The sequence below is a fragment of the Camelina sativa genome, chromosome 12 (genome assembly GCF_030686135.1).
Source record: "Camelina sativa cultivar CO46 ecotype springtype chromosome 12, ASM3068613v1".
NCBI lineage: Eukaryota > Viridiplantae > Streptophyta > Magnoliopsida > Brassicales > Brassicaceae > Camelina > Camelina sativa.
Window position 1 is genome coordinate 10,632,214 of NC_141891.1, and position 27,331 is coordinate 10,659,544.

The 27,331-nt window shown below is 38.1% G+C and overlaps 3 pseudogenes; all 3 read right to left on the minus strand.

Annotated features, from left to right (window-relative positions):
• Positions 1-661: 661 nt before the first annotated feature.
• On the minus strand, positions 662-1,929 carry LOC104733390 (putative F-box protein At4g22180 pseudogene; annotated as a pseudogene).
• Positions 1,930-3,364: 1,435 nt separating this feature from the next.
• On the minus strand, positions 3,365-10,099 carry LOC104733391 (putative F-box protein At4g22180; annotated as a pseudogene).
• Positions 10,100-19,260: 9,161 nt separating this feature from the next.
• On the minus strand, positions 19,261-20,946 carry LOC104733392 (putative F-box protein At4g22660 pseudogene; annotated as a pseudogene).
• Positions 20,947-27,331: the final 6,385 nt, after the last annotated feature.

Genomic DNA, 27,331 nt, shown 5'->3' on the forward strand with positions numbered 1-27,331 from the left:
TACCTGTTTCCAAATACAAATAAGAGATTAACAAAGTAAAAGCTGATGACTTTCTCAAAACAAAACACAGGGAAATCAAAAGTCTGAAGTGTTTATATATGTATGTATACACAAAACTCAACTATGATTCGCCTCTAACAATATCGGTCAAACAATTAAGGATTCGCCTCTAACAATATAAAAAAAAAGGATCATACCGGAACAAATAATCTCCGCCGAGTCAATCGCCTTTGCTACTCATCTCCAAATCCTTTGATTCCAAATCCTTCTCCTGATTCCAAATCCATCCATTACATATCACACGGCATTTCGGGAATTCGATCGCGAGAGAGAGAGAAAGAGAGAAGAAAAAAAATAAAATCGAGCTTCTCAGTTTTTTTTCCTTTGTATTATTCTTTCAACCAACCGAAACCCGACACACATCGTCTCTTAAACCACAATCAGGTATACTATATTAGAGGCGCCCTTGAATTTTTTTTATTTTGTTCTGATTTATTTTTTTGAGTCAAAACACTAAGAACTCCTGTATGATACTACCGATAAACAAGGTCTTATAGCCAAAGATCATTTTGCTAGTTTATTGTGTAGTTTAATATTTGTGCATAAAGATAAAAAAAAACTTATAAAAAAAAAAAAAAAAACAGAGCGCCATCATCATTAGTTATAGAGAAAAACAAAACCTAATAGTTGAGATCAATCATGTCTGCGTGAAACTTGGTAAGAACTAAGAACTAAGAACCATCAAGCTTAATTTAGAGATAAACAATCGTATTAGTGCAGTTGCTTCAACTTCTTTGTCTCGAGACTTAAGATAAAAATACCATTTGTCTTCGGTCGTCCATGACAGCCACTGAAATAGATGGAATTGCCATTGAGTCCATCAATTTCACAGGAGGGCACAGTGATGCCTAGATCCAAAAGCATTGCCTCGTCCCCCAAAGAATCAACTCGTTTATATTCCTTGATCTTCCCTGATGATTTATAAATGTTGTTGACGCTGAAGGACCATTCTTTAGACATATTATGCTGTTTCATAATGACCTCTAGGACATCTCCGCTTACTGTGACTACAAGTTTTGGATCAGCAAAAACCCAATAATAAAGTGGTTGCACATAACGGCGGAAACCTAACTCATAATTTCGTGAACGACTACGATCTAATCTTCTCCGAAACATACCACGTTTTAAGATTCGTTGTGGAATCTCATCAGAAAAATCCAAGATTTTGAAACCACCATCACTGTTTAGGAAGTAAAGCTTGTGATCCTTGTAAACCATGTTAGAACAATATGAAGTGTTGGGGATTTAATTCCACGAGGTGTCCCCTTTCTTAGCATAAACCACACACCAATCTCTAAGTTCCCAAAAAACTAGATGCTCTTTGGTTTTCTCGTCAATCCAAAGTACAGGGGATCGTATCCTCATACCATTGCTCCTGCTTCTGACAGTATCGTGTGAAATACAGAACCTCTCATCTATGGTTCGTTCAACCTTTAGCATGCCAAGTTGTGACTCCAGAGACGGCAGATCGCTCCTATCACGGGTAAATAGATTAACAATGCAGAGATTGTACAGAGGATCTTGCATTAGCAGCCAACTTCCACAAGTTGCTATACAAACACTATTTGCAAATCCCACGCCAAGATCTTGCGTGTTGTAACGTTTGTGTTTTTCCTCGGGATTGAAAAACGTGCGTGAATTGTTGTTTCTGTCTTTGGGGAAGGGAACCAGCCAAGAGATGTGATATTTGGGGTTGGGCACGCATTGTCTTGAAGCAGAGTACCAAGACAAACATACCGATTTAGCTCGTTTGAAATTAGGAGAGTTGAGGCGTTCCAACACAGAAATCAAGATATCTAAAGGAAGCTCCGACCAGGAACGGCATGTATCTCGTCTGAGACGCTTATGACGGTTATGCTTCTCCTCCATGAATGAATGTTTTTCTCTTAGCACACCCGTCACGTCACGTCTTACTCGAACCTAAAACCTAGGGAGTGCATTAGTAAATGACACTTTAGGTTTTTCTATGGGCTTGATCGGCCCATTCAACCAGTGTATATATTTCTACGCAATTTTTTTTTAATTTATTATCCTTTTTATTTTCTGTTAGGCATTTTAGATATTTTCTGTTAGGCATTTTAGATTTAGTTTCAAAAATCCGAATTATAAAGTTTTGGTTTTGCGCAAAACAGTCAAAAATGAAAAAAAAATTTATTTTGAATGAGTAATTTAACCAATTTTTTTTTTTAAATATAGATTGAACCTAAAAAAACGTAATATATGTCGAATGAAAAGATTATGAAATTGGTTTGTATCTAACGTTACATACGGTAATCGATATGATAACATCTGTTTGGAGAACAACAATGTAAGAGCAGATCAATATAAGACTCCAAAACAAAAGCTCACTTAATTTTTTTTTTTTTTCGGCAAATCAAACTTTCATTAATTATAAAGAGTAAATTACAAAGACATTATACAGAGTTAATAGAATACAATTATTACATACACATATGTATGTATCATAAAGTGAGAAAAATACAGCAGAAGAGAGATTGACGATGCTTTCCGAAGAGAGCCTTACTCGCTAACCGATCATAAAATCGATTATTGTCCAACTTCATATTTGATTTCTCTCTGTTACGGTTAGTATGCAGTATCCTTTGGCTGAACTTTCTTTTTGCGAACCGTACATGTAAACCCGATGTGTCCAAACATAACTCTGAAATATAGACATATTGGTACCAATGCTTCTGTACCAAAGTCTTTTTTATATATCTTGACTCTGTAATTTTCTTCATAATACTCACAAATAGCATCAATGTAGTAGTAATCTCCACTGTAATATCCTTTGAGAAAAGCTTGAGGCTAAATTTAAGCAAATCTCCAAAACTCACAAGGGAGAACCATAGTCCTTTGGTAGATCCCACACTTGGGCCAACAGTATCATCACCAACATCCAAAGATCGATGGATTTGAATAGTTATAGTCACAGCTTTTTGACTCTCCGAATGTAATATCAATACCACGAGAGAAAACCAAGTTGTTTCCATCTCTTGTACAACTTTGGCCAACAAATTAACATAAGCATCAACATCAAATACATAATTAACTTCTTGTAACCCGATGATGGGAAAAGGTTCCCATCTAAACAATGTTGATGCGTTCTTCAAACTGCAAATCTGACCAATAACCATGTATAGTTGCTTATAATTGATCAAAACCATCTCTGACTTCCAAATGCCAATACACCCATAGCCAAATTGATGGAGCCATATATCCATCACCCAAACGATAGTATCAAAAAAAACCAATACGCATCATCATTCATTAGAGAAAAAACAACATATATTGAAAGTTGAAATCAATCAAGTTTGTGTGAAACTTGGTAAAAACCATCGAGCATTAGCGAGTTGAGCTGGTGAACAATCAAATTTGTGCAGTGGATCCATCTTCTCTGTCTCGAGGTCATAGATAAATTTATCGTTAATGATCTTTCCATGACTACCACTAAAATAGATGCAATTTCTTTTGAGCAGACCCTCAGGCGAGCACAGTGATACCTAGATCCCAAAGCAATGCCTCGTCGCCCAACGTAACAACTTTTTCATACATCTTGAAGGATCCTGATGAATGAACCTTCTAGAGGTCGAAGAATCTGCAGATTCTGGTGTTACGGTCCCATATGTTATTCTCAGAATATAGATGCAGATCACAACACCCGTATTTAACTACAACTCACTTGATTATTCTTTCTCTCTCTCTCTCGTAACTGAAACGTATCGTTGATAGAGGCTTGCAAATTGCAATCTCCTAAGACAGAATTTCGTCCCTACTATGGTGTAAGTAGTTAAGTGGACGTCTATCTTGAGGATTCAACTATCGACCTCTGTATTGACACCTTACAAAGACCCTAGCAAACCTACTCTGAGATTTCCAGAAATTGATTTTAGAGAAGAAGAGGATTGAATCAAGTTCAATCTCTGTTTCTCTTGTTTGTGGTTCTCTCGTCCGTATTGTTTCTCTCTCTTGTCCTCTGTTCTCGACAACTTCTCGTCTTTATATATTAAACCAAGAGATGCTTAAACCAAGAGATGCTTAAACCAAGAGTTACTTAAACCAATGGATGCATCTCTTCTATCAAGCGGTGCTTACGTAAACTTTATAATATATGTTAACTATATTATAAACACCAACAATACCCCACATTTTCTTATTCAAACTCAACAATACCCCACATTTGAATAGAAAATAAGTTTCAACAATTTCTGAGAAAATAGAATCAATATGCATCGGTGAAGGTGTCTTTTGGACTTGAACCTTTCCTAGTAAACACTTATCGGATTAACTTTGTAGGTAGTGAACCCTTGTCTTGAACTAACCACGTTTCATAGCAAAACGAGACAACAAGTGAAACACATATATCATCAGCTCATTTCAAGTTTATACGGTTGTGTTCATTTTGGTCCTGAACAAATCCCAGCTTCGTGAGAGCTCTAGAGAATTTAGCCATATCAATTCTCATAGGTGCGACCACAACACCGACTCTCATATCGGTAACATTAATTAAGAATAGTCCATTCTATTCCACTTTTTAGAAAAGATATTAATATTATTAAGAATAAAATATTCATCCCTTTAATCTTCAATGGAAATACAAATTACTTCATAGGAATTAGAAATGTGTATTCTTCTCCTGAATTTTCCTCAGCCAGTTTGCCTCTTGAACCTAAACCATGGGATCTCCAATGTTGCTAGGTAAGGTTTCCACCAAGTGATGACTCATTGTGTTGGCTTTAAACCCATTCCCCACGAAGTGAATACGACTTGCTCTTTCGGTAGGCCTTTAGTCAAAGGATCAGCCAAGTTTTCCTTTGATCTAATATAATCCAATGCTATCACCCCATTGGAAAGCAATTGTCGTATTGTAGCATGTCTCCGACGTATGTGCCTTGACTTGCCATTGTAAATTTTATTTTTCCCTCTATTTAAGGCAGCCATACTATCACAATGGATACATAGTGCAGTTACGGGCTTTGGCCAGAAGGGAATATCTTCAATAAAATTTCTAAGCCATTCAGCTTCTTCCGCAGCTTTATCTAATGCGATAAACTCGGACTCCATTGTTGAGCGTGCAATACACGTTTGTTTAGATGATTTCCAAGACACAGCACCACCACCAAGTGTAAACACATAACCACTTGTTGATTTACTATCCGTACTTCCAGAGATCCAATTAGCATCACTATATCCTTCTACTACAGAAGGAAATTTCGTGAAATATAGACCATAATTAATTGTATGCTTTAAGTATCTCAATACTCTAACCAAAGCATGCCAGTGGTCTCTATTTGGATTACTTGGATATCGACTTAATCGACTCAAAGAATAAGCGAAATCTGGTCTTGTACAATTTGTAATGTACATGAGGCTTCCAACGATTTGTGTGTATTGTAACTGAGGCACACTTTCACCTTCATTCTTTGACAGCTTGCATGTTGGATCAAACGGAGTAACTACTGGTCTATCATCAAAATGACCAAACTGCTTTAGAACTTTCTCCACATAATGAGATTGAGTAAGCGAGTAACCATTTGGTTCTCGTTTAATTCTAATCCCAAGAATTATGTCAGCCAATCCCATGTCTTTCATTTCAAAACTTTCACTCAACATCTTCTTTGTGGCATTGATAATGTCTTTACTTGTTCCCATTATCAACATATCATCCACATATAGACATACAATGATCGTATCAATTTTGGTTTTCTTAATATACACACACTTGTCACACTCATTTATTGTAAAACCAAACGACCTCATTGTGTTGTCAAACTTCTCATGCCACTGTTTTGGTGCTTGCTTAAGTCCATACAAAGACTTCTTAAGCTTACAAACTTTCTTCTCTTGCCCCTTTACTACAAAGCCTTTGGGTTGTTCCATATATATTTCTTCATCTAGTTCACCATTTAGAAATGCTGTTTTAACATCCATTTGATGAATTTCTAGATCATATATGGCTGAAATTGCTATTAGCAATCTGATTGAAGTGATTCTAGTCACCGGAGAATATGTATCAAAGAAATCAAGACCTTCCTTTTGACGAAATCCTTTCGCCACTAGTCTTGCTTTATATTTCTCAATCGTACCATCCGGTCTCAACTTCTTAGTAAAGATCCATTTATGTCCAATTAGTTTATTACCAGGTGGTAAATCAACCAATTCCCATGTATGATTACTCAAAATGGATTCAACTTCACTTTGAATTGCCTCTTTCCAATAAAGTGCTTCTGATGATTCAATAGCAGCTTTATACGTTTGAGGTTCATATTCACTCAAATATGTCATAAAATCTGTACCAAAATCTTTAGCAATTCTTCCTCTTTTACTTCTTCTTGGTTCATTTTCTTCTTCTTGAACCTTTGAGGCACTTTCATCATTCTCACGTACCCGTTTAGTACTTGTTTTTATAGAGTCTTTGTATGGAAATACATCCTCAAAGAACTCTGCCTCATTTGATTCAATGATTGTATTTACCTTTACATCAACATTATCAGATTTAAAAACTAAAAATCTATAAGCTGCACTGTTTTCTGCAGGACCGATGTAGACACAATCCACCGTCTTTGACCCAATAACAGTTCTTTTTGGTAAAGGTACTTGAACCTTTGCAAGACAACCCCACACTTTCATATTTTTATATGAAGGAGTCTTATTCTTCCATAATTCATATGGGGTTTTATCACTCTTTTTATGAGGAATTTTATTCAATATTGAATTTGCTGTCAGAATAGCTTCACCCCATAAATTACGTGGTGCACCTGAATTGTTTAACATGGAATTCATCATCTCTTTTAGTGTTCTATTTTTCCTTTCAGCCACTCCGTTTTGCATTGGAGTATAAGGAGCTGTAGTTTGATGAATGATTCCATGTGTAGAACAAAAATCTGAGAATTCATTTGACTTGTATTCTCCACCACGATCAGACCTAAGAATCTTTATTCTCTTATCTAATTGATTTTCAACCTCAGCTTTATATTTCTTAAAAATATTCAAAGCCTCATCTTTAGTATCAATCAAATAGATATGACAAAAATTACTATAATCATCAATGAAAGAAATATAATACTTCTTTCTTCCACGACTTGGTGTAGATAGAAAATCACACAAGTCACTATGTATCAAACCAAGTAACACGTTTGATTTTTCCACAGATTTGTAAGAGTGTCTTGAATACTTAGATTCCACACAAACTTCACATTTGCTTCTATTTATTTTATTAAGATTGTGTTTTGGTAACAATCCTAAATTCATCATTCTACGTAAAGAACGATAATTAACATGACCCATTCTTGCATGCCATAAGTCACTTGAATCAAGCAAGTAAATAGCAGCAGAGCTACTGCCTGCATTTTTATTAATGATTGGTACAACATTCAGTTTGAAAAGACCATCACAGAGATAGCCCTTTCCGACATACATCCCACCTTTAGTGAGTACAACCTTATCAGATTCAAATACAATCTTAAAACCTTTGTTGCTAAGAAGTGAACCAGAAATCAGATTCTTTCGAATCTCAGGAACATGGAGCACATTGGTGAGTGCAAGTTCCTTCCCAGATGTGAGTTTCAAGACCACTCTGCCTTTTCCTTCAATCATTGCTGTGCTTGCGTTTCCCATATACAGCTTTTCTCCACCCGAACCGTGTTCGTACGTTGTGAACATACTCACGTTGGAGCACACATGCTTTGTTGCACCAGTGTCAACCCACCAATCATTAGAGTTTGTCATCATGTTTGCTTCGGAAACGACCGCAACGAACTGATCTTCGATGAGGTTTGCATTATTAGCATCTCCACATGATGTCCCTTCTTTCTTATGGCGACAGTCCTTAGCTCTATGGCCAGGTTTTCCACACACCCAACAAGCACCTTGTGGCTTCTTCTTGAAGTTAGAACCCTTTGGTGGAATGAACGTTCTCTTAACATTTTTGTTCTTCTTAAAGCCCTTGCACTTGGAACTGTTTCCCTCAACTACATTGGCCTTTGCTTCCATCGACGAGAACTCAGATTTCTCGTTCTTGCGGTTTTCTTCTTCGACTCGAAGTTTCAGAATTAACTGCTCAAGACTCATATCTTCATGAATATGTTTCAGGTGGGTCTTGAAATCTTTCCAAGTTGGTGGCAATTTTTCAATAATGGATGCAACCAGGAAGGTTTCATTCAGTCCCATACCCTCATCCTTCAATTCATGAGCAGTTACTTGAATTTCTTCAACTTGTTTCACCACTGGGATGGTGTCACTCATCTTAAAATTCAGAAACTTTCCAACAATGAATTTCTTGGCACTTGCAACTTCAGACTTGTACTTCTTCTCCAATGATTCCCACAACTGTTTTGGGCTTTGGAAAATGTGATAAACATCATAGAGAGAATCATCCAAGGCATTAAGAATATAATTCTTGCACAAAAACTCGTTTTGTGTCCATGCCTCTGATGCCTTGATAATTTCATCTGAAATATCACCTTCAACCGGTAGTTCCGGTGCTTCTGAAGTCACGTATTGTGCCAGATTCAATGTTGTTAGATAAAACAACATCTTTTGCTGCCATCTCTTGAAATCCACTCCTCGGAACACAAAAGGTTTCTCAGTGTGATTCTTCACAACTGCAGCAGATTGATCCATCTATCAATTCCAAAACAACAAAGAAGAAAATTCTGTCTTAGATTGTTATTCTCAGAATATAGATGCAGATCACAACACCCGTATTTAACTACAACTCACTTGATTATTCTTTCTCTCTCTCTCTCTCGTAACTGAAACGTATCGTTGATAGAGGCTTGCAAATTGCAATCTCCTAAGACAGAATTTCGTCCCTACTATGGTGTAAGTAGTTAAGTGGACGTCTATCTTGAGGATTCAACTATCGACCTCTGTATTGACACCTTACAAAGACCCTAGCAAACCTACTCTGAGATTTCCAGAAATTGATTTTAGAGAAGAAGAGGATTGAATCAAGTTCAATCTCTGTTTCTCTTGTTTGTGGTTCTCTCGTCCGTATTGTTTCTCTCTCTTGTCCTCTGTTCTCGACAACTTCTCGTCTTTATATATTAAACCAAGAGATGCTTAAACCAAGAGATGCTTAAACCAAGAGTTACTTAAACCAATGGATGCATCTCTTCTATCAAGCGGTGCTTACGTAAACTTTATAATATATGTTAGCTATATTATAAACACCAACACCATATTCTGTCAACCTTGAGGACATCTCCATTTACTGTGACTACAAGTTTTGTATTGACAGTTCTGTAGGGTTTAAGACGACGTTGTTTTAATAAGATTCGCATAATGACACAACCTTGAAAGGTTTGTTGCGGAACCTCTCTAGAGAGATCAAAGATTCTGAGTTCACATTTGTAGCCAGAGCTAGAGAAGTAAAGCTTGTGATCCTTGTAAACCAAGTGAAGACAATTTGAAAGTTCCGGGATCTGAGTCCACGAGGTATCTCCTTTCTTGGCGTAAACCACACACCACGTTCCAAATCCCCATATAACTACGTAATCTTTGGAAACACAGGGGTTCGTATAGGAATACCTCTACTGTTGATCTCCCTAACGTTGTGATCGGGTGAAACGTGAAAACCATCATCTACGGTTCGCTCGATCTTTGTCATTCCAAGTTGTGACTCCACAGGAGGTAGACTGATCCTCTCGTAAGTGAACAGATTCAAAATATAGAGATTGAATCGTGGATCTCGCATAAGGAGCCAGCTTCCATAGGTTGCCATACAAACACTCTTTGCAAAAATTTCACCAAGATCTTTCGTTTTGTAAAGTTTGTGTTTCTCCTCGGGATTGAACAACGTGCATGAGTTGTTTTCGTTGTTGTCTTTGGGGAAGAGAACCAGCCAAGGGAACTGTTTGGGCACGTATTGTCTCGAAGCGGAGTGCCAAGACGAACACACGGATTTAGCTCGTTGGAAATTAGCAACGGTGAGGCGTTCGAACACTGAAGTCAAGAGGTCTAGAGGAAGCTCCGACCAGGAATTTGGTGTATCTCGTCTGAGACGCTTAGGAGAACTAGGGTTCTGCCCTTTCTCCATATTGTATGGCAAATTGAAAGAGAGAGAGACGATTGAATGTTTTGTCTTGCCGTAGAAGGGCAGAAGTGGCGTCTGATTACAACCTAAACCTAGGATTTCATTGCCATACATCTATATCTATATATATATTTTTTAAGTACATTTTAGTTTCTACCCTTTTATTTGTACTTATTTAAATTGTTATTCTGCAATATTGGTCTCTAAAAAGTTACACCAAAAACAATAGATCCCCTTCTTTAATAAAACAGAAGTACACGACTTCAAATTGGTAGACTATATAATATAATATATATTATAACTAAAATTAATTATTTGATAGGTTATATGGATTAATTATTTAATAGTTTATATAGATTTAGGATAAGAATTTTTTTAAAAAGGATATTCTGAAGAATAAAATAAAATCTCCTAAGAATATTTAACTAACTATATATAGGCAAAAAAATCTCATAAATGAATAGAAATTAATCATTCTTCCGTTACAAGTGATTTCCGATTATACTAAAAAATAAAATCTTACATAACTTTATCAGAAAATTTTGACTGAGTAACGGGTCAAAATTTAAATATTTCTTTTGCTAAATTGTATAGTTTTATATAATATAATAAACTTTTTAAATAATTTGATTTGGAATCTTCAAAAATAGTTTAATTTGATATTTTTAAGAATATCATAAATATATGATAGATCAAAAAGTTAAAAATTATAAACACTCTAATTTGATTTGTTATAGCACGGGTCAATATATATGTCACTATAATATGAAAAATTTCAAAAAATATGATTTTTTGCTAGAGCACGAGTTTAAATTTCAAATATGATTTTTCGGATTAAATTTAAGTTTGGAATAATATTTTTTTGGTAGGCTTTCTCGGTCACGATGATTTTGATCAACATATGTTACATATTTGGTCCTAAAATTAATATGCGCTATACTATAGGTTAAGTCATAGAATTAACAATAATTTTAGACACTAAACAAATCAAATAAAATTAACAAATAAAAATTATTTTTTTATCACACAATTTAATCCGCGTTATACCGCGGGTCAAAATCTAGATATACTAGAATATGTCTTACAAAATAGATGTTATTTTCATAAGTCATATTTAGTATATGATTTCTTGGCATAGTGTACCATCCAATAAAAACTATTAAATCAAATAAAATAATCACATATACAATGTTTTCAATAAAAATTACCAAATAAACAAAAGTAAGAAAATTCAACCCGTGCTCTAGCACGGATCATATTCTAGTTAAATAATGTGTAATCAAAACATGTGTTCGTTTCACGGAATTTTAGCAAGTCGCAAAAATTAATTACCTAAAATGAAGAGCATTAAATTTAAAATAATCAGTTATTAAAGATAATATCTTTTACATTATACGTAAATTAAAAACCAAGTCTACATATAAGGTAAGATAATTTCTAAGATTTTCTCAATAACAGAAAACATTCCAATAAAACAGTGAAGATGTTTATTTTAAAATTAATATTCTTCCTATTAATAAGGTAAGATAGATTTTGTTTTTCAATTGTAATTAGACGATTTGAAAATATGAATATTTTCTCAATGAATGTACAAGCACAATCGCATATACCCAGTATAATTTCCATTTCAAAATTATTTGCAAAATCTTTTAAACTTGCTCTACAATGTTTTTTGGAATTCTTAAATGAAAAACCCTACAATCTTTACCTAAACACTATAAATTCTCTTCATTCACATCACCTAAACTCACCAAACTCAACCACATTTTTTTTGAAACAAAAGCAAAGAAACTTAACCTGCTCTAATGGCCGATTCATTTGGAGCACATCCTAGCGAGATGAAACAAATTTGAAGTCGGAGAAGAGGTGAACGCAAGTTCACCAACGCCGTCAAGTCTCTTGACTCCATCAGCCACGATCATCGGAGATCGATCTCCGAGCAAGAAGCGGAGAGAATCTAACCGCCATGAACTAAACAGAGCAACACACCTAACGCAAGCTAGACCGTCTGAGAGAGCCATCACTCAGACGTAATCTCCGTCTTCAAGCAATCAGGGGAAAGAGAGACGCGGCCAATAAGATGAAGTTGTCGTTGTCAAGAGGAAATCCTCAGTAAATCGCCGCCAATTTGGTATTAGATGTAGCCTCCAACCCGAAGAAAACTTAAGGCAGAAGCAAACGTGAACACATACATAATTATTTAATTTATTCCAAATCTGTATTTCTAAACTTAACATCAAAGGATAAAATTGTATAATAATCGATGATTACTTTACATGCATGCAGCCACATCATCCCACTTAAACAACTCATTCCTCAAAGGTTTACCATGCATGCCACTCAATCAATTTGAACCATTTAAATACTTCTCATCGCAATTAAGCATGCAAGCTCATTTTAATCATCCACAAATCTCAAGTCCAAAATACACATACCACCAATCCTCCATCAATATTATGCACAAAATGCAAAATATTTTATTCACTTACTCATGCATGAAACCTTTTTGGTTCAATCATGCACGCAACCCTTAAACCGCATTTTAAGAGTTTTAATTACTTAACAAAAATTCACCCAACTTCTCCTTTAACCCGTTATCGAGTGAGTCCAATTTATTCGCATGCAAACCACCCCTTTTTCGCATGCATGCAACAAACCTTGAACCGCAACAACGAGCATGCTACTCTTACATGCTTACCACAGACTCACCTTCTCATCGATGCTCACTGGACTTCACCGCACCACTCGATCAGACACTCCACTTCTTCTTCGCGTCGATCAGCCTTCCGCTTCTTCGACCGCTACTACCGCAACCAATTTCTCTTCTCAGTCTTTTTCTTTCGACACTATCACCGTATTTTCTCGGTGATTTCTTCGACAAGGTCTCCGTCTCTTTCTCGACAATGTCTCTCTCAATGACCTCTTACTCCTCGACGCAAAACCTTCCCTTATTTGATCTCCTCTCGACGTAAATGTCGACAATCTCTCTCCCTTGATCTTTCTCTCGGTCTCTCTCAATTTTTAAGGTGAGAAAAGAGAGCTTAAAGACTTAGGAGATTTTTGCGAAAATGAGAGAAATGAGAGAATGAGAGAATGAAGTCTCACATCCTCTATTTATAGGCTTGAACTCTCCCTCTTCCTCCTTAGTGCGTTTTGACAAGTGGCTAGCTCATGCCTTGCATGTTGAGTGTGATTAACACCCCCAATCGTTAATTGCCATTAATCCCACTAATTCCACTCTATTAGTGCATGTAAGCCTTTTTATTAGTGCATGCGATTGCATGTAATCCGATTGGCCAGAATTTTGAGAAAAATAACTATTTTATTTTTTTCTCGGCCAAATTCGTCCCTCGGTCGACATTCCTCGACGAGAACCCTTCTCTCGACATTTTTCGGTCTCACCCGGTCATTCCTCTCGGTCATGGGCCGGACACCCTCGGATGCTATCGACCTCACTCGACGGCACGTCTCAGACACCTTGACAGTATGTCTCGGATGTTCGACAATACGCCTCGGACAACTTTCCTCGGCCTCTCGACAGATTTTTCTCGACAACTTTTCTCGACACTCTCGACAGATTTTCTCCGCAACTTTTCTCGACACTCTCGACAGATTTTCTCGACAACTTTTCTCGACACTCTCGACAGATTCTTTCGATAACTTTTCTCGACACTCTCGACAGATTTTCTCGACCACCCCTTGAACGTCTCGGTATTTTTCCCGGTTCCTACCCGACTTTCCGCGGATACCGTTTCCGCATAAACCATTAACTTTAAGTTGGTTTTAAGGCCTCAATCTTACCTTCGGTCACTCCAACCTTGGTTCGGCCATTATTCGACTCATGAATATTTTCTCGGACTTCTTTTGGTCGTCCTTCTTCATTTTACATCTTCTTTCTTTTTGAGTCATTCCCGAGTCATTGCCTTGAATTCTTATTTTGGGATTTTTACCCTTGATGAGGGTCACTACAACGCCGGTGTTAGCACTGCCTGAGCAGAACGAGCCTTATGTTGTGTATACAGATACTTCTAGAGTTGGGTTGGGTTGTGTGCTTATGTAGCAGGGGAAGGTTAGAGCCTATGCTTCGCGACAGTTGCGGAAGCATGAAGCTAATTATCCTACTCATGATTTGGAGATGGCAGCAGTGATTTTTGCTCTGAAGATTTGGAGGTCTTATCTGTAGAAGGTACAAATATTTACAGATCACAAGAGTCTGAAGTACATTTTTACTCAGCCTGAGCTGATTTTGAGGCAGAGACGTTGGATGGAGTTAGTAGCGGATTATGATCTGGACATAGCTTACCATCCTGGTAAAGCTAACCTAGTTGCAGATGCCTTGAGTCGGAAGCGGGCGGCTTCGGCTCAGGAGCAGGATATGGAGGCGTTGGTAGGTGAGATTAGTGCATTGAGTTTGTGTGCTATCTCACAGGAACCTTTGGGTTTGGAGGCAGCTGATCGAGCGGACTTGTTGAGCAGAGTGCGGTTAGCTCAGGAGAGTGATGAGTGGCTGGTGAATGCCTCTAAGGCTGCGGGTTCAGAGTATCAGGTTTCTGCTAATGGTACTATCCTTGTGCATGGTCGAGTTTGTGTGCCCAAGGGTGAGGAGTTGAGGTAGGAGATACTGAGAGAGGCTCATTCGAGCAAGTTCTCTATTCATCTAGGGGCGACCAAGATGTACCGTGACCTCAAGCGGTATTATCACTGGGTCGGGATGAAGAAGGACGTAGCTGACTGGGTGGCGAAGTGTGATACTTGCCAGCTGGTGAAGGTGGAGCATCAGGTTCCTGGTGGTTTATTACAGAGTTTGCCCATTCCAGAGTGGAAGTGGGATTTGATCACGATGGACTTCGTGTTGGGTTTGCCTGTGTCGAGGACGTTTGATGCGATATGGGTCATTGTGGACCGTTTGACTAAGTCTGCGCATTTTCTGGCCATCAAGAAAACTGATGGAGCAGCGGTTTTGGCCAAGAAGTACGTGAGGGAGATAGTCAGATTGCATGGTGTGCCTGCTAGTATTGTGTCTGATAGAGATTCCAAGTTCACTTCGGTGTTCTGGAGGGTGTTTCAGGTAGAGATGGGAACGAAGGTGCATAGGAGTACACCCTACCATCCTTAGACGGACGGTCAGTCAGAGAGGACGATCCAAATTTTGGAGGATTTACTGAGGATGTGCGTGTTGGACTGGGGTGGTCATTGGGCAGATCATTTGAGCTTGGTGGAGTTTGCTTACAACAACAGCTACCAGGCTAGTATTGGGATGGCTCCTTATGAGGCTTTGTATGGGAGGCCATGTCGTACACCGTTATGTTGGATTCAGGTGGGGGAGAGGAGCATATATGGTGCGGATTTTGTTCAGGAGACCTCTGAGAAGATTCGGGTTCTGAGGCTGAACATGAGGGAGGCTGAGCATCGGAAGAAGAGCTATGCTGATAAGAGGTGAAAGGATATTGAGTTTCAGGTTGGTGATAGAGTGTATCTAAAGATGGCCATGTTGCAGGGTCTGAACAGGTCATTGACAGAGACTAAGTTGAGTCCGAGGTACATGGGTCCGTTCAGAGTGGTTGAGCGGGTGGGACCAGTGGCATACCGGCTGGAGTTGCCTGAGGTTATGCATGCGTTCCACAAGATATTTCATGTGTCGATGCTAAGGAAGTGTCTTCACGAGGGTGACCGGTTGTTGCCTAAGAATCCTGAGGATCTTCAGCCTAATATGACTTTGGAGGCGAGACAGTTGAGGGTACTCGGGAGGAGAGTCAAGGAACTTCGGAAGAAGAAGATTCCTTTGATGAGAGTCCTGTGGGACTGTGATCGAGTAGAGGAGTAGACTTGGGAGCCCGAGGCGAGGATGAAGGCAAGGTTTAAAAAGTGGTTTGAGAAGCAGGCCGCGACTTGAGCTTGTCTAGTCGGGTCCGAGTTGTAGTCCGTGGCTAGAGCGGTATTTGGTCCGGTCGGAGGACGTGCGGGCCGTGTTGACGGTGGCACGGAGGTCCTTGACGGATGGACGGTGTTGCGGGATTCGAGGACGAATCTTTATTGGTGGGGGAGAATTGTAACATCCGCGAACCAATTTTTGTGGTTTTGGTGTGGGTGTCGATCGACACCCTTGGTGTATCGATCGACACCCTTGGTGTATCGATCGACACCATGATTTCCCGGTTTGGTCGGGTTTGTTTTAATTGCTGTTTGGTTCAGTTTGGTTCAATTAAAATCCCTAATCGTATTTATAAGTGCTAAACGACAAAATAAAGGTTTTGGGGAAGAGTCTTGTGTCGCCGTTGAGTGAGAAAAGAAAGAAAAAGGAGAGAAAACGTTTCTGTGAATTTCTGGGCTTGTTCTTGGTGTTTTGGGAGAGATCTGAGGCTGTAGAAGGGATAGTTGTTGCTGGGAACGAAGGAGAAGCTCCTGGAGGTGTTGATTCCATCGTTTCTCAATCCAATCTTATTGTATTTGAGGTGAGTGCTTGACCATGGTTGATCTAAGCATGAGATCTCTTTTGTTTGGGTGTTTTCTTGTTGTTCGTGTTGTTTGCTTGCTTGGGTTTGTTGTTTTCGTGATTCCCAGTGATTCCCGAGGTGTTTGGGTGAGTTTGAGATGGTTTCGAGGTGGATTGAAACGAAAGTTCGACGTTCGTGTTCGCGCAGATCGTGTCTGCAGAAGTGGCATCGATCGACACCTTAATGAGTAGCATCGGTCGACACCTTTTTGGTGAAGCATCGATCGACACCTTTCAGTATCGGTCGGCACCGGCTTTTGTGGCATCGATCGGCACCTCTCTTGTAGCATCGGTCGACACCAGTCTCATCCGAGACTTGTTTTCCTGGTTTGATGTATTGCTTGTGTTTTGTTTGCTTGCTTAAACATGAGGGTCTCATATGCTTGTGTGTATAACCTAGTAGATGGGAGGACGGCCTCACTAAGTATTTATGATAATACTTACGCATCTCAATTGTTATTTGTGGTGTGCAGGTAAAGGAAAAGTGTGATCGTGGAATCAAAGACGATGAGGAGGAGGATGTTCTAGAGGCTTGATTGATTGTGGTCTAGCTATTGTTAGGTTGCTAGTATTGAGTTGATAGAACATTGTAGGATGTTGGAACATTGTAGGATGTTGGAACCTTGCTATTTCATTGTTGGTTTGGATTATTGCATTATTGATTATTGGTTTATTTATGTTGGAATTCTTATTGGATTAATGGAATGGTTTCTTTGGTTATCCGCGGTTGTTGATTGTTGCTAGGATGTTAGTGGGTATGGAACCACTAGTGAATTATATTATATATATAAAGAAAAGGTTGTTTCATTTCTGAAACTACATTCACATATATATTCTATTACCTATTGGAAACCAGAATAGGCACATATATCTTTAATTTTGAGACACTGACCTTTTTATACAGAGCTATACATATTGAGAGCACATCAAACATATAGTTGAAACCGTTGAAGAACACTACTTAAATCTTGAAAACACTAAGAAAAAAAATCCTATAATTTTAATACTAAAATAAAAAAACCTGTTAAATAACAAATTGTCCTGAGAATTAATTTCTAGAATTAAAATCTTCCAAGATAAATGAATAAATTAATTATTAACTAATTTCATAAATTTTAGAATTGTCATATGAGTTTGGGGTTTATTAACTTGCATATTCTATCCACATTTATATAGCACTACATAGTATTATACATAGTGACATTATATATTTGCTTTTACAAAAACTAATTTCAAATGATTAAATTCCAAATGAAAACAATTAATTTGTATATACATAAAACAAATAAAATTACTTTTACTTCCCATATATCTTTATATTCTTCTCCATATAAAAACCATCCGCTAGTGTACCGTAGATCAAAACGTAGATAATATTGTAACAAATATATTAAAAATGAAAAAGCTTATTTTATTAAAAATCATAAAAATTATATATGAAAAAGTAAAATTGTCCCATGGGACACAGGTTAAATCCAATAAATATTTATTAAAACAACCACAAAATAATAATAAAATAATCTAAAAAAATGATAAAAAATACGACATATATTTTTTTTAAATTTTAAAATATAGTCCGCGGGTTATTTGGGATTCAGTTGGATCTTAGAGGATTGGACATTAATTTATTATTTGATGTTCAAAATTTAACTTTCAAAAGAGAAGCAAAGTTTCACAACAAAAAGCTCTCACTTATTTTTTTAAAGATTGTTATATGCATCCTGGAATCAAATGTTTTCGACCGTTTTTAAAAAAAAACTTTAGAACGAAAGAAAAAAAAAACACGAGTGTTAGCTTCTCAAATCAAACCAAACCCGAAGACCATCATTTTGTACACATGTCCTATATAATAAAACGGAAGTACGCAACTTTTTTTTGTATACTATATAATTTTTATAAGTTGGTTACAAAATAGTTTATAGATTAAATATAGGTTGGTTACAAAAAAGTTATAAATTATTTGGTCAATCTGTGGGCTATATGAATACGCTTAAGAATATCTCTAAGAATCTTCTTAAAGAGAATATTCCAATGATTTATACAATTTCCAAAATAAAATCTTTAATATTCCATGTATTGTTACAAAATATATACTGTTAGACATAAAAATATAATTTTAAACGTAAAAAGAAATAAAATATTGGCAATTTATCACACTTAATCGTGATTTTCAAGATCTTATTGTACAGTTGAAAAGAAAATTTTATTTAAGCACGAGTCATATTAAAAAACTTTCACCAAACATGTTTAAAAATTAAAATAAAAACAAACAACAAACATATCCATTTCTCATACGTAAAATTACAAAATAGGTATTTCTTTCAAGCCATTATATTTAGCATATGATTTTATTACATAATGTTTTATCCAAAAAAACTTTTAAAAATAATCATATAAATTATATTTTATTCTAAATTTATAATAGAAATAAAAATAATTTCAACTCGTGCTCTAGCACGGTCTTAATCTAGTAACAATTAAAAAACAAACACGTCGGTCTATGATCATTAGTCATTAGTGAAAAATCAACATAGTGAAGATATATGATTAGTTGTTCCCGGGAGATACTTTAAGCATATCATTTTGTACACACAACAAATAAAAAAACCAACACGTTGGTCTATCATTAGTCATTAGCGAAAAAACAACATAGTGAAGAAGAAAGTTGAAATCATCTTGTAGATGTGAAACTTGGTAAGAACCATCGAGAAGAAGAACAATTAAAATCAAAGTTGTGGAGTGGCTTCATCTTCTTTGTCTCGAGATTGAAGATATAGATCTGATGTGTGTTCTCTCGATCACAGAAATAGATGGAGTTTATAAGGAAACCCTCAAAGTCATTGGCAGGCAAAGTGATGCCTAGATCCAAAATCATTGCCTCGTCTCCCAAAGAATAAACTTCTTCATACTCCTTAAGCAGCCTTGATGATGAATAAACTTTGTAGACGCGGAATGACTGGTTTATCTTCATTCTTTCAACCTTGAGGACATCTCCTGTTACTGTGACTACTAGTTTTGTCTCATCAACCAACCATGGATTACTTCGAAACAGCAGCATAGCACATTGAAAGATTTGTTGAGGAATCTCTCCAGAAAAATCTAAGATTGTGAAAATATTTATGCTGCTAGAGAAGTAAAGCTTGTGATCCTTGTAAACCATGTCAAGACAATGTGATAATCCCGGAACCTGGTTCCACGAGGTATCTCCTTTCTTGGCATAAAACACACACCAACTTCCAAGTCCCCAAAGAACTATATAATCTTCTTTGGTTTTCTCGTCAATCCAAGTCACAGGGGATTGCATAATAATATCTTCGGCCTTCCTACTTGTGTTGTGATCGTTAGAAACGAGAAACCAATCAGCTATTACTTGCTCAAGCTTTATTGTTCGAAGTTGTAACTTCACAGATGGCAGATTAACCCTTTCGTGGGTAAAAAGGTTCAAAATATAGAGATTATACCACGGATCCCGCATAAGGAGCCAGCTTCCATAGGTGGCTATACACCCACTCTTGGCAAATTCAACGCCAAGATCTTGCGTTTTGTAGAGTTTGTGTTTTTCCTCGGGATTGAACAACGTACATGAACTGTTGTTGTCGTTGTCTTCGGGGAAAAAAATCGACCAAGGGATCTGAATTTTGGGCACTGATTGTCTCGAGGCAGAGTACCAAGACGAACACACCGATTTAGCTCGTTGAAAATTAGTAAAGCTGAGACGTTCGAACACCAAATTCAAGATATCTAGAGGAAGCTCTGACCAGGAATTAGGGTTATGGATTATGGTTCTTCTCCATAGCTACTGTATGTATTCATGAGATAGAGAGGAGAAATATATATTAAAACATCTTATTATAAACTGAAACGAGTGAATCATGAATATGTATTGTTGGAACTGAATTTTCAGAAACAAGTTTCAGAAAATTGCAGGTTTTGGGACAATGACTTTCCGGTGAATTTCCGGCCAAATTCCGGCCAAATGGCTGATCGGAATTGTCTGGTCGATAGTGCAATGGAAAGCTGGTAACGAGTACTACAAGATGGTATACTCATACATCCAAAACTTGAGTTGATTTGAATGAGAAATAAGAGTGTGAAGTGAGCTACTTGGGATGGTTTGGGAAATATCCCACATCGGAAATATGATTGATTTTTCACTCATATATATATAGTTTCACACTCTTCTAGTTTCAAAAGTGTGTAGAAGGAAGAGGGAAGGTTCCCACACGCGAACCGAAACGAACCAGGCCGAGCACGGATGCGGGACGGGCCGGGCCGGGCTGGTCTCGGACGCAGGCTGTGGTCTCTTGGACTTTTGGGTTTTTGGGCTTTTTGGCTCTTGAGACTGCTGCAGGCCCATTTAACTTTTTGGGAAGACTTGGTGTGAACTCCAAGCAAACTTGGGCAGCACTCCGAGAATATTCACTGAATATTTTCTTGAGAGCTCCCTCCTTCCACTATATATAGAGGCATAACCTCTCATTATTTTACACACACACAAAAACATAAACACTCCTTCCTCTGAAGATCTCTCTCTCCCTCTCTCTTGCTTAGTCCAAGTAAGTTCTTAGTTTAGTAGTCTCGAGAGTATAACGTAGATCTGTTCGCTTGAGTTCTATTACTGGTGTGCTACGGTAATAGTTCGTGATCGGTTGTATCCTGAGATTCATAAATCGTGATTGTCCGAAAGTACTTACGGCCAATTTATTGAATTAAGGAAAGAGATATCATATCTCGCCTCCATGATTTATTTACTGCTTTATATTATGCTGTTGTAATTCGTTTCTGATTTCGTTAATTTAAATATAATTCGCATATTTTCTCAATTGGATTTTTGCGCTCCTAATAGTCTTAATTCAATAAATCCGCTTTCTGCTTATCACTTTAAACGGATTGAGAATTTTTCGAATTTTTTATTTATTTTAAAAACGATTTCAAAATCTTCCGAAAAACGGTTTCTGCTTTCATCTTTCGGTGCCTACGCGAAAAATTTTTGAAGAACGCTTTTACTTTAATTATTTCTTCTCTACTCTCTTTGGTTTCCACGAACGCTCTTAATTGAGTGAGTTTGTGAAACAAGTTTCTGCAAACGCTTGTTAAGCGAGTTTGCAAAACTAATTCAGTGTAATTTAATTACTTGAATTGTTTGATTAATATATTAATCAGATCTGTTTATTGTGAAACAGAAAAATGTCTGGAGACAACACCAACAACGTTGACGGTGATAGGGTTCCTGCAACCCCTGTTGAAACTCCTGCGGAGTTGGCTTTACGCCTTGCTAAAGAACTTGAAAAGACGAAGCTTACCGATTCAGGTATGGAAAACGTGCGCCGAAATCTGTTCGGTAATGGATCAACCCACATGGGGATACCACCTTCGGCTTCCCAAGGGATGATGCCAGATAAGTTCGATGGCAAAGCTGGGTTTAAAACGTGGCAAAACAAGATGCGCTACTACTTGGCCAGCATGAACATGGAAAGGTACCTCACAGAGGATCCACCAATGCTTCCACAAGGTGACACTGACGTGTATGTGGTTGGAAGTATGGATAGTTGGGCTCAAGGAGACTACTGTTGCAAAGGTCAGATTCTGAACCGTTTGGTCAATGATCTGTATGACCTCTACAGTATGTACAAGACTTCAAAAGCACTGTGGCTAGCTTTGGAGACCAAGTACAAGACTGATGAGTCTGGGATGTAGAAATTCTCAACTACGAAGTTCCTGAACTTCAAGATGGTGGATTCCAAACCAATTATGGAACAAGTGGAAGCTCTTCAACGCATCTTTCAGGAGATCGATTTGGAAGGGATGTCGATATGCAATGTCTTCAAGACGAATTGCCTGATCGAGAAGCTACCACCAGGCTGGTCGAATTTCAAGCATTACCTTAACTTCAAGCGTAAGGCAATGTCTCTTGATGATCTCATCCGTCGGTTGAGAGTTGAGGACAACAATCGTGGAGCTCATTCGGATGCTCAAAGCCAAGGGCATGATGTTCATGTAGCTGAGCATAAGGCTAAGTTTAAAGGCAAGGGTAAAGGGATCTCTATTCCTCATAAACCGTTGAAGGTGTCATCTGGACCAAACTTCAAGAAGAGCAACCTTGAGAGGAAGTTCAAAGGGAAGTGTCATCATTGTGGTAAGATTGGACACAAGGCTGATGTTTGCAAAAGCAAAGCAAAAGATCTCAAGTTGCAAGCAAACCTAACTGAAGAAGACATGGTTGCGGTGGTTACTGAATGTAACATGGTGGAAGACAACCCAGTGGAGTGGTACTACGACACTGGTGCTACCACACACATATGCTCTGATAGGACCATGTTCACCACCTATGTGCAGAACAAGTCAAATGAGCAGATTTTTATGGGCAACACGGCGGTGTCCAAGATTGAAGGTAAAGGCAAAGTGGTTCTGAAGCTAACTTCTGATCGTGAGCTCACCCTCCAGAACGTGAAGCACGTACCTGATATGCGGAAGAATCTCATCTCTGGAACAGTGTTAAGCAAGCATGGTTTTTCCATCAATTTTGAGGCTGATAAGTTAGTTCTTAAGAAAAATGGGATGTATTTGGGAAAGGGTTTTGTTAAGGGTGGACTGATCAAAATGTCTGTAACGACAGTCCATCCAAAAATTGTAGCTTCTGCTTCTGTTACTGAAATGAAAGAAAACCCTATTGCTTACTTGGTTGAGTCGTTTACTACTTGGCATGAACGTTTAGGACATGTCAATTACAACACAATGCGAAAAATGCAAAACTTGAATTTGATTCCGAAATTCAAAACTAACCAAGAAAAATGTGAAGTGTGCGTACAGGCCAAACTCACTAAAACTCCCTCACCACGCGTTGAAAGAACAACCGAACCTCTAGGTTTAATTCACACAGACTTATGTGATTTAAAGTATGTGCAAACTAGAGGTGGTAAGAAATACTTTGTTACCTTCATTGATGATTGCACAAGATATTGCTATGTATATGTCTTGCATAGCAAAGATGAAGCACTGGAAAAATTCAAAGAGTTCACCCTCGAAGTAGAAAATCAGCTTCAGAAAACTATAAAAGTGGTTTGAAGTGATAGAGGAGGAGAATATAATGAGCCGTTCAATGCATTTTGCAGAGAAAAAGGCATTATACATCAGACAACCGCTCCCTACTCGCCAGAATCTAACGGAGTAGCGGAACGAAAGAATCGAACTCTAAAAGAGATGATGAATGCGTTGTTGCAGGAATCTGGGTTAGACCAGAACATGTGGGGGGAAGCTTTGCTTACCACTAATTACATCCTCAATAGGATACCGCATAAGGTTACTGGCAAGTCACCATATGAGCTTTGGAAAGGTACAATACCTTCGTACAAATACCTCAAAGTGTGGGGGTGTCTAGCAAAAGTGGCTGTACCACCTCCTAAAAAGGTCACAATTGGGCCTAAGACCGTAGACTATATCTTCATCGGATATGCACATAACAGTAGTGCATATCGATTTCTGGTTCATAAATCAGATATTCCAGATATCCATGTGAATACAGTTATGGAGTCCAGAAATGCTTCATTTTTTGAAGACATTTTTCCCTGTAGGAAAACTCAAAAACGGACTCGTGAACAACGAGATGCAGTGACTTTGGAAGCTGGCAATACTTTGAGTACTACTTCTGTAGAATCAGAACTGGAACCTAGAAGAAGCAAACGAGCTCGCAAAAGTAAATCGTTTGGTGATGATTTTCTGATGATGGCATTTCTAGCTGAAAATCTACCAAGAACATACGCAGAAGCTATGTCTACACCTGATGCACCTTATTGGAAGGAAGCAGTTAAAACTGAAATAGACTCTATCATGCAACATCATACTTACGAGATGGCAGATCTACCACAAGGATTTAAGCCTTTGGGATGTAAATGGATTTTTACGATAAAACGAAAACCAAATGGCGATATTGAACGGTACAAGGCTAGGCTTGTAGTGCAAGGATTTCGGCAAAAAGAAGGCTTAGATTTCTTTGATACTATTCACCGGTAACAAGACTATCTTCGATCAGGATGCTCATAGGTATTGCAGCCTTGAGAAAACTTGAAATCCATCAAATGGATGTAAAAACTGCTTTTCTTCATGGAGATTTAGAAGAGGAAATCTACATGAAACAACCTGAGGGATTTGTTATTCCAGGACAAGAACACAAAGTGTGTAAACTTGTGAAGTCATTATATGGACTCAAACAGGCTCCTAAGCAGTGGCATGAGAAGTTTGACAGTATGATGATGTCTAATGGTTTTCGCATTAATGAATGTGACAAATGCATATACTACAAAACTACTCCATCAGGGTACATTTTGTTATGCTTATATGTAGATGATATGCTTATTATTGGCAGCAACAAAGACATCATAACTCAAACGAAAAACATGCTCAAAAGAAATTTTGACATGAAGGACTTGGGTTTAGCAGATGTAATTTTGGGGATAAAAATCATCAGAACTGATGACGGCCTTATCTTGTCTCAAACCCACTATGCTGAAAAAGTGTTTGATAGATTCAAGCATTACTCAAATGGGACTGCAAAAACTCCAGAGGATCCTCAAATTCACTAAACCAAAAATTCTGGTGAACCTGTGCTGCAGGTGGAGTATGCAAGAGTAATTGGCAGTCTAATGTACTTGACAAACTGTACAAGACCGGATTTAGCGCACTCTGTAAATGTACTTAGTCGCTACACAAGTAATCGAGGACATAAGCATTGGATGGCTATAGCTAGAGTTTTGGATTATCTACGTTATACCAAAGATCATGGCTTGCACTATGGTAGAGAACCCGAAGTTTTGGAAGGTTACAGTGATGCCAACTGGATCGCAGACTCGAGAAACTCAAAATCCACAAGTGGATATGTTTTTACACTTGGAGGTGCAGCAGTGTCCTGGAAGTCTTCCAAACAAACTCTGGCAGCTAAATCAACTATGGAATCTGAATTCATAGCTTTGGAGATAGCTATGTCAGAAGCTGAATCACTTCGTAATTTCTTGGAAGACATCCCAATGTGGGGGAATCATGTGCCTGCAATACGTGTACACTGTGATAGCGAATCGGCTTTGGGCAGGGCAAGGAATACCCATTACAATGGCAAATCTCGTCATATCAGACGGAGACATAACACTGTTAGACAACTTATCTCAACTGGTGTAGTTACGATTGATTACATCAATACGAAAGAAAACCTAGCGGATCCATTTACAAAAGGTTTGGCGCGAGATCAAGTTATAAAATCATCAAGAGGAATGGGTTTAAAGCCTATGACTTAAGAGGATGTTTGATGGTAACCCCACCTACTCAGATTGGAGACCCCATGACCTAGGTTCAAAGGGACAACTAAATCAAGCTGAATCTGCTACAAGCACTAGAAGACTTTTGTCTTTTCCCAGTTCCTAGAGTGATGTAAAGTGCTTCCTGTATGTTAGAGGTTAAGCATATGCTTTTAATGATTTGAAATGTAGCTTTGTAAAATATTTGAAATAATTACATGATATTTCTTTAAATACAAGCAGCTTATATAAATCACCTTGTGAGTGTGAAATGGGGCCGTTTCTAGGAGATTATATGAGGCTATACTCTCCAAGTTCACTCATGATTAACCAGACATGTTCAAGGCCACAATGAACACAATAGAGAACCTCGTTCTACGAGAAAACGAAGCTGTGTTATGCCTGCTGTCTAAGTTTACATACAAATCCGGATGGTTCAAGACATCATGTTCACCAACTGGCCGAGTAAACTCGACAGGTATAACAATGAGTCGGTTCAAGGTTGAAAAACGCCACCAACTCATATACAGTTAGTTTTCGCATATACTCTCGAAGGTCTGTCTAGTCTAGCTAGTAGTGTCTGTCTATAGGGTTAGTTATGTCGTCATATGTTTAGACTTATTTCTATTCATGTGGGGGATTGTTGGAACTGAATTTTCAGAAACAAGTTTCAGAAAATTGCAGGTTTTGGGACAATGACTTTCCGGTGACTTTCCGGCCAAATTCCGGCCAAATTCCGGCCAAATGGCTGATCGGAATTGTCTGGTCGATAGTGCAATGGAAAGCTGGTAACGAGTACTAAAAGATGGTATACTCATACGTCCAAAACTGAGTTGATTTGAATGAGAAATAAGAGTGTGAAGTGAGCTACTTGGGATGGTTTGGGAAATATCCCACATCGGAAATATGATTGATTTTTCACTCATATATATATAGTTTTACACTCTTCTAGTTTTAAAAGTGTGTAGAAGGAAGAGGGAAGGTTCCCACACGCGAACCGAACCGAACCAGGCCGAGCACGGATGTGGGACGGGCCGGACGCGGGGCGGGCCAGGCCGGGTTGGTCTCGGACGCGGGCTGTGGTCTCTTGGACTTTTGGGTTTTTGGGCTTTTTGGCTCTTGAGACTGCTGTAGGCCCATTTAATGTTTTGGGAAGACTTGGTGTGAACTCCAAGCAAACTTGGGCAGCACTCCGAGAATATTCACTGAATATTTTCTTGAGAGCCCCCTCTTTCCACTATATATAGAGGCATAACCTCTCATTATTTTACACACACACAAAAACATAAACACTCCTTCCTCTGAAGATCTCTCTCTCCCTCTCTCTTGCTTAGTCCAAGTAAGTTCTTAGTTTAGTAGTCTCGAGAGTATAACGTAGATCTGTTCGCTTGAATTCTATTACTGGTGTGCTACGGTAATAGTTTGTGATCTGTTGTATCATGGGATTCATAAATCGTG